Consider the following 13,313-nt stretch of genomic DNA (forward strand, 5'->3'; position numbering starts at 1 on the left):
ATGACACACCTGTGTGAACAGCCAGGAGACCCCCCCCCCCCCCCCCCATGTTCTGTTACATAGTTACATAGTTAGTACGGTCGAAAAAAGACATATGTCCATCAAGTTCAACCAGGGAATTAAGGGGTAGGGGTGTGGCGCGATATTGGGGAAGGGATGAGATTTTATATTTCTTCATAAGCATTAATCTTATTTTGTCAATTAGGAACATTCAGCACCCACCCGCTATCAAGGCAGCTGCCTATCATGTCATGCCCTACCTGCACAGGTGTGCTGGCTACTCAAATGATCCAATTAAGGAGGCCATTTAGTCAGCAGCAGCAGAAGTCCTGTGCCTGGACGCTCCAACAGCGGCCAGACACAAGCAGAAGCAGAAGCAGCAGAAGCAGCAGCAGCACCACCTTTTGTTTTTTGGCTGCAGCAGCAGCAAGGCCCACAGGGCTGGCTAGCTGGCTAGCCAGCAAGCAGGTAGCAATGAAAGTAGGAATCTTTCTTTTTAACCCTGTAAGGGGGTGGTGCACTGTACCCGAAGATACTGCCATATCGGGTCAATGCATAGGGCGACGGAAGCAAGCTTCGAAATCGGCCCCCGTTCTCAAAAATCCATTTAATATATGGTCCCCAGATAGGGGACGTATCAGATATTAAACTGATAAGAACAGATACTACACTTGATCTTAGCCAAAAGGCCGAGAAGCGATAACCGTGAAAGGGGCGGGCCCAACAAGGTGCCCTTCATGGGCACTATCACTGCTTGCTGTCAGGGAGGCTGCCAGACAATTTTCCATGCACACTCTGGGCTGGGGGGCAGTCAACCACCAGTACACACAGCAGAACCTAAACCCATACCATTATTGCTAAGCAGCAAGACAGGGGCCCATTGCACTCCCACGGGGCCTTTTTAAATGCAATCCATAACCCGGATTTGCCAGGAACCCTTCTTACTCCTCCTACTTGCATGTGACACTGGGCTTAGGATCTGCATAGGAAACACACACACAAGCACACACCTACCTTTGTTGCCTGCAGATGCCTCCTTGGCTGTCCCCAAACGGTATCAAACCAACACCCACGGGAAGCTGTAAGCATAGAGGACATGCCTGCACCCCATTGGACTTACCTGTGTGGGTTAAACCCGGGTTATTTGACAACCTATGGCGGTGATGGTTCTGCTCAGGCAGAGCAGTGCTGATGCTCCTCATAAAGCTGTCGCTGCTGTGAAGGTTCTAGGTGACATCACAAATCCCTATGGTTACATACACAACAAAGCTGGGTTGTTGTTGTTTACACTCTGCAAGGCCTGTGGAAGTGAGTGACATCATAGCACTGTAGTTCTGAGGGTTCTAGATGGATGCAACAATCTCCTGTTGCTTCTATGAAGGCCATAATAGACGACATCACCAAACAGCTCCATAGTCACATACACAGCAAAGGAGAGATGTTGTTTACACCTAGTGATGTCAGTGGTATTGAGTGACATCACAGCACAGTGCTAAGGCTCCTGGGCCTGGACACAGCAGCGGCTGCAATATCTCAACGGAGAATACGTTTATATATATGTGTGTGTGTGCGCGTATATATATATATATATATATATATATATATATATATATATATTTCTCCGCCGAAATCACTTTTAAACCCATTTCCACCTTTTTTTCCCTTCTCTTCCTCTTACTTTTTTTTCACGTTTTTTTACGTTTTTCTCCTTTTCGCCTCTTTTCTGGGCGTATTATTCTTCTTTTTCTTCTTTTTTTTCGTCTAATGCATACCCCATCAGTGCAGCAATGCTTATTCAATACCGCCAGCAGATGGAGACACTGGGGGATAATTTTCTAAGGATTTATACTGATTTTTCCTGTCTGAATTTGTCGCACAGAAAGTTGCAGGCCAAATATGTGTGACATTTCTGCGACTTTAGCTTCTAGAGCATTTTTACAACATTATACATAGGTGCTGAATACATAAAAAGCGACTGTTCAGCGACAGACAAGTCGCATCGGCTGAAAGTAGGCCAGAATGTCAGTCCATGTTGGAGCAGGTTTAGATACAGTCTAAAGTATAGATCTCAAAGTCTGTGCACAGAATTTAGCAAGGGCCTCGCACCTTCTGATGCATCAGGTAGGTGCACAATAGCATAGCCTAACCCTCTGTACTTTGGTCTATATTGATGCGGGACATAGACAGCCAGCTGATGACCAATCCATTAGTGCAATGGATGGCTGGAAGCATTTGTCTTTGCCTTTGCAATACCACAGAAGCAATGCATGGTCAATGTACAGCAATGACACACCTGTGTGAACAGCCAGGAGACCCCCCCCCCCCCCCCATGTTATGTTACATAGTTACATAGTTAGTACGGTCGAAAAAAGACATATGTCCATCAAGTTCAACCAGGGAATTAAGGGGTAGGGGTGTGGCGCGATATTGGGGAAGGGATGAGATTTTATATTTCTTCATAAGCATTAATCTTATTTTGTCAATTAGGAACATTCAGCACCCACCCGCTATCAAGGCAGCTGCCTATCATGTCATGCCCTACCTGCACAGGTGTGCTGGCTACTCAAATGATCCAATTAAGGAGGCCATTTAGTCAGCAGCAGCAGAAGTCCTGTGCCTGGACGCTCCAACAGCGGCCAGACACAAGCAGAAGCAGAAGCAGCAGAAGCAGCAGCAGCACCACCTTTTGTTTTTTGGCTGCAGCAGCAGCAAGGCCCACAGGGCTGGCTAGCTGGCTAGCCAGCAAGCAGGTAGCAATGAAAGTAGGAATCTTTCTTTTTAACCCTGTAAGGGGGTGGTGCACTGTACCCGAAGATACTGCCATATCGGGTCAATGCATAGGGCGACGGAAGCAAGCTTCGAAATCGGCCCCCGTTCTCAAAAATCCATTTAATATATGGTCCCCAGATAGGGGACGTATCAGATATTAAACTGATAAGAACAGATTTTTTTTTTTTTTATCTAAAGCCGAGGAACGTGCTTTCGATTCACCCAAAGTGCAAGAAAAAGTGCAAACGTGTTACACTAAAAAAACGTGCACAAAGGATGCGGTCTATCGCAAGCCCTTCTCCGATAGGAGAGAGGCCCCCCAACAAACCTTACCCTTCGCCTCCGGACCAAAAGGTACCTGCGAGGTTCCAGGTTCGATGTCCCTTTTCGCCGAAGCTACTAGGGGACCACAAATGCTCCCGGCATCCCCCTTGGCGCTAGCCAAGGTATCTGCCCGCAGAGCCGATTACGGTAGGTACCCTGCCAAAGCAGGAGTACCCGGGGTGTTTGCAGGGAGGTGCGGAACCTAATGGCCACACACACCTCCCCTAGACCGCCAGGAGGGACACCCAGAAGGGCTACCGCATCCTGACAAATCCTGTGAACACACAACACGCAAAAAGTGACACAGTGAGACAAAAAAGAAATAAATAAGTGAATGTGTGCAGATATACTGCCCGGACATCCGGCCGGATCTATAAAAATTTCTCTGATCCTAGCCAGAAGGCCGGGAATCAAGAGGTGAGTGCCACAAGGTGAAGAGATTATGGTGCCCGTGCTTCAACCCAGTGAGTCTATTCTCCCAGTGAGTTTCGGCACCTCGGGGTCACCACTCCCCGAGGCACAAAAGTACCTCGGCTCTAGACCCTCTCAGCCTCATGGCGAGACCCGGAGGGAACAGGTCACATCGGGGCAGCCGTCGAGCTGATTCCTCAGAACCAGCCCCGGAAAGCCCTGGTACACCTGCATCCTCCATGCAGCACCCATCCCCACCAGCATGAAAACTGATAAGAACAGATACTACACTTGATCTTAGCCAAAAGGCCGAGAAGCGATAACCGTGAAAGGGGCGGGCCCAACAAGGTGCCCTTCATGGGCACTATCACTGCTTGCTGTCAGGGAGGCTGCCAGACAATTTTCCATGCACACTCTGGGCTGGGGGGCAGTCAACCACCAGTACACACAGCAGAACCTAAACCCATACCATTATTGCTAAGCAGCAAGACAGGGGCCCATTGCACTCCCACGGGGCCTTTTTAAATGCAATCCATAACCCGGATTTGCCAGGAACCCTTCTTACTCCTCCTACTTGCATGTGACACTGGGCTTAGGATCTGCATAGGAAACACACACACAAGCACACACCTACCTTTGTTGCCTGCAGATGCCTCCTTGGCTGTCCCCAAACGGTATCAAACCAACACCCACGGGAAGCTGTAAGCATAGAGGACATGCCTGCACCCCATTGGACTTACCTGTGTGGGTTAAACCCGGGTTATTTGACAACCTATGGCGGTGATGGTTCTGCTCAGGCAGAGCAGTGCTGATGCTCCTCATAAAGCTGTCGCTGCTGTGAAGGTTCTAGGTGACATCACAAATCCCTATGGTTACATACACAACAAAGCTGGGTTGTTGTTGTTTACACTCTGCAAGGCCTGTGGAAGTGAGTGACATCATAGCACTGTAGTTCTGAGGGTTCTAGATGGATGCAACAATCTCCTGTTGCTTCTATGAAGGCCATAATAGACGACATCACCAAACAGCTCCATAGTCACATACACAGCAAAGGAGAGATGTTGTTTACACCTAGTGATGTCAGTGGTATTGAGTGACATCACAGCACAGTGCTAAGGCTCCTGGGCCTGGACACAGCAGCGGCTGCAATATCTCAACGGAGAATACGTTTATATATATGTGTGTGTGTGTGCGCGTATATATATATATATATATATATATATATATATATATATATATATTTCTCTGCCGAAATCACTTTTAAACCCATTTCCACCTTTTTTTCCCTTCTCTTCCTCTTACTTTTTTTTCACGTTTTTTTACGTTTTTCTCCTTTTCGCCTCTCTTCTGGGCGTATTTTTCTTCTTTTTCTTCTTTTTTTTCGTCTAATGCATACCCCATCAGTGCAGCAATGCTTATTCAATACCGCCAGCAGATGGAGACACTGGGGGATAATTTTCTAAGGATTTATACTGATTTTTCCTGTCTGAATTTGTCGCACAGAAAGTTGCAGGCCAAATATGTGTGACATTTCTGCGACTTTAGCTTCTAGAGCATTTTTACAACATTATACATAGGTGCTGAATACATAAAAAGCGACTGTTCAGCGACAGACAAGTCGCATCGGCTGAAAGTAGGCCAGAATGTCAGTCCATGTTGGAGCAGGTTTAGATACAGTCTAAAGTATAGATCTCAAAGTCTGTGCACAGAATTTAGCAAGGGCCTCGCACCTTCTGATGCATCAGGTAGGTGCACAATAGCATAGCCTAACCCTCTGTACTTTGGTCTATATTGATGCGGGACATAGACAGCCAGCTGATGACCAATCCATTAGTGCAATGGATGGCTGGAAGCATTTGTCTTTGCCTTTGCAATACCACAGAAGCAATGCATGGTCAATGTACAGCAATGACACACCTGTGTGAACAGCCAGGAGACCCCCCCCCCCCCCCCCATGTTCTGTTACATAGTTACATAGTTAGTACGGTCGAAAAAAGACATATGTCCATCAAGTTCAACCAGGGAATTAAGGGGTAGGGGTGTGGCGCGATATTGGGGAAGGGATGAGATTTTATATTTCTTCATAAGCATTAATCTTATTTTGTCAATTAGGAACATTCAGCACCCACCCGCTATCAAGGCAGCTGCCTATCATGTCATGCCCTACCTGCACAGGTGTGCTGGCTACTCAAATGATCCAATTAAGGAGGCCATTTAGTCAGCAGCAGCAGAAGTCCTGTGCCTGGACGCTCCAACAGCGGCCAGACACAAGCAGAAGCAGAAGCAGCAGAAGCAGCAGCAGCACCACCTTTTGTTTTTTGGCTGCAGCAGCAGCAAGGCCCACAGGGCTGGCTAGCTGGCTAGCCAGCAAGCAGGTAGCAATGAAAGTAGGAATCTTTCTTTTTAACCCTGTAAGGGGGTGGTGCACTGTACCCGAAGATACTGCCATATCGGGTCAATGCATAGGGCGACGGAAGCAAGCTTCGAAATCGGCCCCCGTTCTCAAAAATCCATTTAATATATGGTCCCCAGATAGGGGACGTATCAGATATTAAACTGATAAGAACAGATACTACACTTGATCTTAGCCAAAAGGCCGAGAAGCGATAACCGTGAAAGGGGCGGGCCCAACAAGGTGCCCTTCATGGGCACTATCACTGCTTGCTGTCAGGGAGGCTGCCAGACAATTTTCCATGCACACTCTGGGCTGGGGGGCAGTCAACCACCAGTACACACAGCAGAACCTAAACCCATACCATTATTGCTAAGCAGCAAGACAGGGGCCCATTGCACTCCCACGGGGCCTTTTTAAATGCAATCCATAACCCGGATTTGCCAGGAACCCTTCTTACTCCTCCTACTTGCATGTGACACTGGGCTTAGGATCTGCATAGGAAACACACACACAAGCACACACCTACCTTTGTTGCCTGCAGATGCCTCCTTGGCTGTCCCCAAACGGTATCAAACCAACACCCACGGGAAGCTGTAAGCATAGAGGACATGCCTGCACCCCATTGGACTTACCTGTGTGGGTTAAACCCGGGTTATTTGACAACCTATGGCGGTGATGGTTCTGCTCAGGCAGAGCAGTGCTGATGCTCCTCATAAAGCTGTCGCTGCTGTGAAGGTTCTAGGTGACATCACAAATCCCTATGGTTACATACACAACAAAGCTGGGTTGTTGTTGTTTACACTCTGCAAGGCCTGTGGAAGTGAGTGACATCATAGCACTGTAGTTCTGAGGGTTCTAGATGGATGCAACAATCTCCTGTTGCTTCTATGAAGGCCATAATAGACGACATCACCAAACAGCTCCATAGTCACATACACAGCAAAGGAGAGATGTTGTTTACACCTAGTGATGTCAGTGGTATTGAGTGACATCACAGCACAGTGCTAAGGCTCCTGGGCCTGGACACAGCAGCGGCTGCAATATCTCAACGGAGAATACGTTTATATATATGTGTGTGTGTGCGCGTATATATATATATATATATATATATATATATATATATATATATATATTTCTCCGCCGAAATCACTTTTAAACCCATTTCCACCTTTTTTTCCCTTCTCTTCCTCTTACTTTTTTTTCACGTTTTTTTACGTTTTTCTCCTTTTCGCCTCTTTTCTGGGCGTATTATTCTTCTTTTTCTTCTTTTTTTTCGTCTAATGCATACCCCATCAGTGCAGCAATGCTTATTCAATACCGCCAGCAGATGGAGACACTGGGGGATAATTTTCTAAGGATTTATACTGATTTTTCCTGTCTGAATTTGTCGCACAGAAAGTTGCAGGCCAAATATGTGTGACATTTCTGCGACTTTAGCTTCTAGAGCATTTTTACAACATTATACATAGGTGCTGAATACATAAAAAGCGACTGTTCAGCGACAGACAAGTCGCATCGGCTGAAAGTAGGCCAGAATGTCAGTCCATGTTGGAGCAGGTTTAGATACAGTCTAAAGTATAGATCTCAAAGTCTGTGCACAGAATTTAGCAAGGGCCTCGCACCTTCTGATGCATCAGGTAGGTGCACAATAGCATAGCCTAACCCTCTGTACTTTGGTCTATATTGATGCGGGACATAGACAGCCAGCTGATGACCAATCCATTAGTGCAATGGATGGCTGGAAGCATTTGTCTTTGCCTTTGCAATACCACAGAAGCAATGCATGGTCAATGTACAGCAATGACACACCTGTGTGAACAGCCAGGAGACCCCCCCCCCCCCCCATGTTATGTTACATAGTTACATAGTTAGTACGGTCGAAAAAAGACATATGTCCATCAAGTTCAACCAGGGAATTAAGGGGTAGGGGTGTGGCGCGATATTGGGGAAGGGATGAGATTTTATATTTCTTCATAAGCATTAATCTTATTTTGTCAATTAGGAACATTCAGCACCCACCCGCTATCAAGGCAGCTGCCTATCATGTCATGCCCTACCTGCACAGGTGTGCTGGCTACTCAAATGATCCAATTAAGGAGGCCATTTAGTCAGCAGCAGCAGAAGTCCTGTGCCTGGACGCTCCAACAGCGGCCAGACACAAGCAGAAGCAGAAGCAGCAGAAGCAGCAGCAGCACCACCTTTTGTTTTTTGGCTGCAGCAGCAGCAAGGCCCACAGGGCTGGCTAGCTGGCTAGCCAGCAAGCAGGTAGCAATGAAAGTAGGAATCTTTCTTTTTAACCCTGTAAGGGGGTGGTGCACTGTACCCGAAGATACTGCCATATCGGGTCAATGCATAGGGCGACGGAAGCAAGCTTCGAAATCGGCCCCCGTTCTCAAAAATCCATTTAATATATGGTCCCCAGATAGGGGACGTATCAGATATTAAACTGATAAGAACAGATACTACACTTGATCTTAGCCAAAAGGCCGAGAAGCGATAACCGTGAAAGGGGCGGGCCCAACAAGGTGCCCTTCATGGGCACTATCACTGCTTGCTGTCAGGGAGGCTGCCAGACAATTTTCCATGCACACTCTGGGCTGGGGGGCAGTCAACCACCAGTACACACAGCAGAACCTAAACCCATACCATTATTGCTAAGCAGCAAGACAGGGGCCCATTGCACTCCCACGGGGCCTTTTTAAATGCAATCCATAACCCGGATTTGCCAGGAACCCTTCTTACTCCTCCTACTTGCATGTGACACTGGGCTTAGGATCTGCATAGGAAACACACACACAAGCACACACCTACCTTTGTTGCCTGCAGATGCCTCCTTGGCTGTCCCCAAACGGTATCAAACCAACACCCACGGGAAGCTGTAAGCATAGAGGACATGCCTGCACCCCATTGGACTTACCTGTGTGGGTTAAACCCGGGTTATTTGACAACCTATGGCGGTGATGGTTCTGCTCAGGCAGAGCAGTGCTGATGCTCCTCATAAAGCTGTCGCTGCTGTGAAGGTTCTAGGTGACATCACAAATCCCTATGGTTACATACACAACAAAGCTGGGTTGTTGTTGTTTACACTCTGCAAGGCCTGTGGAAGTGAGTGACATCATAGCACTGTAGTTCTGAGGGTTCTAGATGGATGCAACAATCTCCTGTTGCTTCTATGAAGGCCATAATAGACGACATCACCAAACAGCTCCATAGTCACATACACAGCAAAGGAGAGATGTTGTTTACACCTAGTGATGTCAGTGGTATTGAGTGACATCACAGCACAGTGCTAAGGCTCCTGGGCCTGGACACAGCAGCGGCTGCAATATCTCAACGGAGAATACGTTTATATATATGTGTGTGTGTGCGCGTATATATATATATATATATATATATATATATATATATATATATATATATATTTCTCCGCCGAAATCACTTTTAAACCCATTTCCACCTTTTTTTCCCTTCTCTTCCTCTTACTTTTTTTTCACGTTTTTTTACGTTTTTCTCCTTTTCGCCTCTTTTCTGGGCGTATTATTCTTCTTTTTCTTCTTTTTTTTCGTCTAATGCATACCCCATCAGTGCAGCAATGCTTATTCAATACCGCCAGCAGATGGAGACACTGGGGGATAATTTTCTAAGGATTTATACTGATTTTTCCTGTCTGAATTTGTCGCACAGAAAGTTGCAGGCCAAATATGTGTGACATTTCTGCGACTTTAGCTTCTAGAGCATTTTTACAACATTATACATAGGTGCTGAATACATAAAAAGCGACTGTTCAGCGACAGACAAGTCGCATCGGCTGAAAGTAGGCCAGAATGTCAGTCCATGTTGGAGCAGGTTTAGATACAGTCTAAAGTATAGATCTCAAAGTCTGTGCACAGAATTTAGCAAGGGCCTCGCACCCTCTGATGCATCAGGTAGGTGCACAATAGCATAGCCTAACCCTCTGTACTTTGGTCTATATTGATGCGGGACATAGACAGCCAGCTGATGACCAATCCATTAGTGCAATGGATGGCTGGAAGCATTTGTCTTTGCCTTTGCAATACCACAGAAGCAATGCATGGTCAATGTACAGCAATGACACACCTGTGTGAACAGCCAGGAGACCCCCCCCCCCCCCATGTTATGTTACATAGTTACATAGTTAGTACGGTCGAAAAAAGACATATGTCCATCAAGTTCAACCAGGGAATTAAGGGGTAGGGGTGTGGCGCGATATTGGGGAAGGGATGAGATTTTATATTTCTTCATAAGCATTAATCTTATTTTGTCAATTAGGAACATTCAGCACCCACCCGCTATCAAGGCAGCTGCCTATCATGTCATGCCCTACCTGCACAGGTGTGCTGGCTACTCAAATGATCCAATTAAGGAGGCCATTTAGTCAGCAGCAGCAGAAGTCCTGTGCCTGGACGCTCCAACAGCGGCCAGACACAAGCAGAAGCAGCAGAAGCAGCAGCAGCACCACCTTTTGTTTTTTGGCTGCAGCAGCAGCAAGGCCCACAGGGCTGGCTAGCTGGCTAGCCAGCACGCAGGTAGCAATGAAAGTAGGAATCTTTCTTTTTAACCCTGTAAGGGGGTGGTGCACTGTACCCGAAGATACTGCCATATCGGGTCAATGCATAGGGCGACGGAAGCAAGCTTCGAAATCGGCCCCCGTTCTCAAAAATCCATTTAATATATGGTCCCCAGATAGGGGACGTATCAGATATTAAACTGATAAGAACAGATACTACACTTGATCTTAGCCAAAAGGCCGAGAAGCGATAACCGTGAAAGGGGTGGGCCCAACAAGGTGCCCTTCATGGGCACTATCACTGCTTGCTGTCAGGGAGGCTGCCAGACAATTTTCCATGCACACTCTGGGCTGGGGGGCAGTCAACCACCAGTACACACAGCAGAACCTAAACCCATACCATTATTGCTAAGCAGCAAGACAGGGGCCCATTGCACTCCCACGGGGCCTTTTTAAATGCAATCCATAACCCGGATTTGCCAGGAACCCTTCTTACTCCTCCTACTTGCATGTGACACTGGGCTTAGGATCTGCATAGGAAACACACACACAAGCACACACCTACCTTTGTTGCCTGCAGATGCCTCCTTGGCTGTCCCCAAACGGTATCAAACCAACACCCACGGGAAGCTGTAAGCATAGAGGACATGCCTGCACCCCATTGGACTTACCTGTGTGGGTTAAACCCGGGTTATTTGACAACCTATGGCGGTGATGGTTCTGCTCAGGCAGAGCAGTGCTGATGCTCCTCATAAAGCTGTCGCTGCTGTGAAGGTTCTAGGTGACATCACAAATCCCTATGGTTACATACACAACAAAGCTGGGTTGTTGTTGTTTACACTCTGCAAGGCCTGTGGAAGTGAGTGACATCATAGCACTGTAGTTCTGAGGGTTCTAGATGGATGCAACAATCTCCTGTTGCTTCTATGAAGGCCATAATAGACGACATCACCAAACAGCTCCATAGTCACATACACAGCAAAGGAGAGATGTTGTTTACACCTAGTGATGTCAGTGGTATTGAGTGACATCACAGCACAGTGCTAAGGCTCCTGGGCCTGGACACAGCAGCGGCTGCAATATCTCAACGGAGAATACGTTTATATATATGTGTGTGTGTGCGCGTATATATATATATATATATATATATATATATATATATATATATATTTCTCCGCCGAAATCACTTTTAAACCCATTTCCACCTTTTTTTCCCTTCTCTTCCTCTTACTTTTTTTTCACGTTTTTTTACGTTTTTCTCCTTTTCGCCTCTTTTCTGGGCGTATTATTCTTCTTTTTCTTCTTTTTTTTCGTCTAATGCATACCCCATCAGTGCAGCAATGCTTATTCAATACCGCCAGCAGATGGAGACACTGGGGGATAATTTTCTAAGGATTTATACTGATTTTTCCTGTCTGAATTTGTCGCACAGAAAGTTGCAGGCCAAATATGTGTGACATTTCTGCGACTTTAGCTTCTAGAGCATTTTTACAACATTATACATAGGTGCTGAATACATAAAAAGCGACTGTTCAGCGACAGACAAGTCGCATCGGCTGAAAGTAGGCCAGAATGTCAGTCCATGTTGGAGCAGGTTTAGATACAGTCTAAAGTATAGATCTCAAAGTCTGTGCACAGAATTTAGCAAGGGCCTCGCACCTTCTGATGCATCAGGTAGGTGCACAATAGCATAGCCTAACCCTCTGTACTTTGGTCTATATTGATGCGGGACATAGACAGCCAGCTGATGACCAATCCATTAGTGCAATGGATGGCTGGAAGCATTTGTCTTTGCCTTTGCAATACCACAGAAGCAATGCATGGTCAATGTACAGCAATGACACACCTGTGTGAACAGCCAGGAGACCCCCCCCCCCCCCCATGTTATGTTACATAGTTACATAGTTAGTACGGTCGAAAAAAGACATATGTCCATCAAGTTCAACCAGGGAATTAAGGGGTAGGGGTGTGGCGCGATATTGGGGAAGGGATGAGATTTTATATTTCTTCATAAGCATTAATCTTATTTTGTCAATTAGGAACATTCAGCACCCACCCGCTATCAAGGCAGCTGCCTATCATGTCATGCCCTACCTGCACAGGTGTGCTGGCTACTCAAATGATCCAATTAAGGAGGCCATTTAGTCAGCAGCAGCAGAAGTCCTGTGCCTGGACGCTCCAACAGCGGCCAGACACAAGCAGAAGCAGAAGCAGCAGAAGCAGCAGCAGCACCACCTTTTGTTTTTTGGCTGCAGCAGCAGCAAGGCCCACAGGGCTGGCTAGCTGGCTAGCCAGCAAGCAGGTAGCAATGAAAGTAGGAATCTTTCTTTTTAACCCTGTAAGGGGGTGGTGCACTGTACCCGAAGATACTGCCATATCGGGTCAATGCATAGGGCGACGGAAGCAAGCTTCGAAATCGGCCCCCGTTCTCAAAAATCCATTTAATATATGGTCCCCAGATAGGGGACGTATCAGATATTAAACTGATAAGAACAGATACTACACTTGATCTTAGCCAAAAGGCCGAGAAGCGATAACCGTGAAAGGGGCGGGCCCAACAAGGTGCCCTTCATGGGCACTATCACTGCTTGCTGTCAGGGAGGCTGCCAGACAATTTTCCATGCACACTCTGGGCTGGGGGGCAGTCAACCACCAGTACACACAGCAGAACCTAAACCCATACCATTATTGCTAAGCAGCAAGACAGGGGCCCATTGCACTCCCACGGGGCCTTTTTAAATGCAATCCATAACCCGGATTTGCCAGGAACCCTTCTTACTCCTCCTACTTGCATGTGACACTGGGCTTAGGATCTGCATAGGAAACACACACACAAGCACACACCTACCTTTGTTGCCTGCAGATGCCTCCTTGGCTGTCCCCAAA

General features: G+C 46.9%; 5 non-coding genes and 2 pseudogenes across 5 annotated transcripts; all 7 read right to left on the bottom strand.

The window, feature by feature from the left end:
- Nucleotides 1-510: 510 nt before the first annotated feature.
- On the bottom strand, nt 511-701 carry LOC130300235 (U2 spliceosomal RNA). The gene has a single exon (XR_008851219.1). It is a non-coding gene; the product is annotated as a U2 spliceosomal RNA (small nuclear RNA).
- A 2,091-nt stretch (nt 702-2,792) lies between these two features.
- Nucleotides 2,793-2,972, bottom strand: LOC130300274 (U2 spliceosomal RNA; annotated as a pseudogene).
- Nucleotides 2,973-3,665: 693 nt separating this feature from the next.
- Nucleotides 3,666-3,825, bottom strand: LOC130300276 (U2 spliceosomal RNA; annotated as a pseudogene).
- Nucleotides 3,826-5,921: 2,096 nt separating this feature from the next.
- Nucleotides 5,922-6,112, bottom strand: LOC130300236 (U2 spliceosomal RNA). Its single transcript, XR_008851220.1, has one exon. It is a non-coding gene; the product is annotated as a U2 spliceosomal RNA (small nuclear RNA).
- Nucleotides 6,113-8,206: 2,094 nt separating this feature from the next.
- LOC130300237 (U2 spliceosomal RNA) lies at nt 8,207-8,397 on the bottom strand. Its single transcript, XR_008851221.1, has one exon. It is a non-coding gene; the product is annotated as a U2 spliceosomal RNA (small nuclear RNA).
- A 2,091-nt stretch (nt 8,398-10,488) lies between these two features.
- LOC130300239 (U2 spliceosomal RNA) lies at nt 10,489-10,679 on the bottom strand. Its single transcript, XR_008851222.1, has one exon. It is a non-coding gene; the product is annotated as a U2 spliceosomal RNA (small nuclear RNA).
- A 2,092-nt stretch (nt 10,680-12,771) lies between these two features.
- LOC130300240 (U2 spliceosomal RNA) lies at nt 12,772-12,962 on the bottom strand. Its single transcript, XR_008851223.1, has one exon. It is a non-coding gene; the product is annotated as a U2 spliceosomal RNA (small nuclear RNA).
- Between the last annotated feature and the right edge of the window lie 351 nt (nt 12,963-13,313).

The sequence above is a fragment of the Hyla sarda genome, unplaced genomic scaffold, assembly GCF_029499605.1.
Source record: "Hyla sarda isolate aHylSar1 unplaced genomic scaffold, aHylSar1.hap1 scaffold_1072, whole genome shotgun sequence".
Taxonomy (NCBI): domain Eukaryota; kingdom Metazoa; phylum Chordata; class Amphibia; order Anura; family Hylidae; genus Hyla; species Hyla sarda.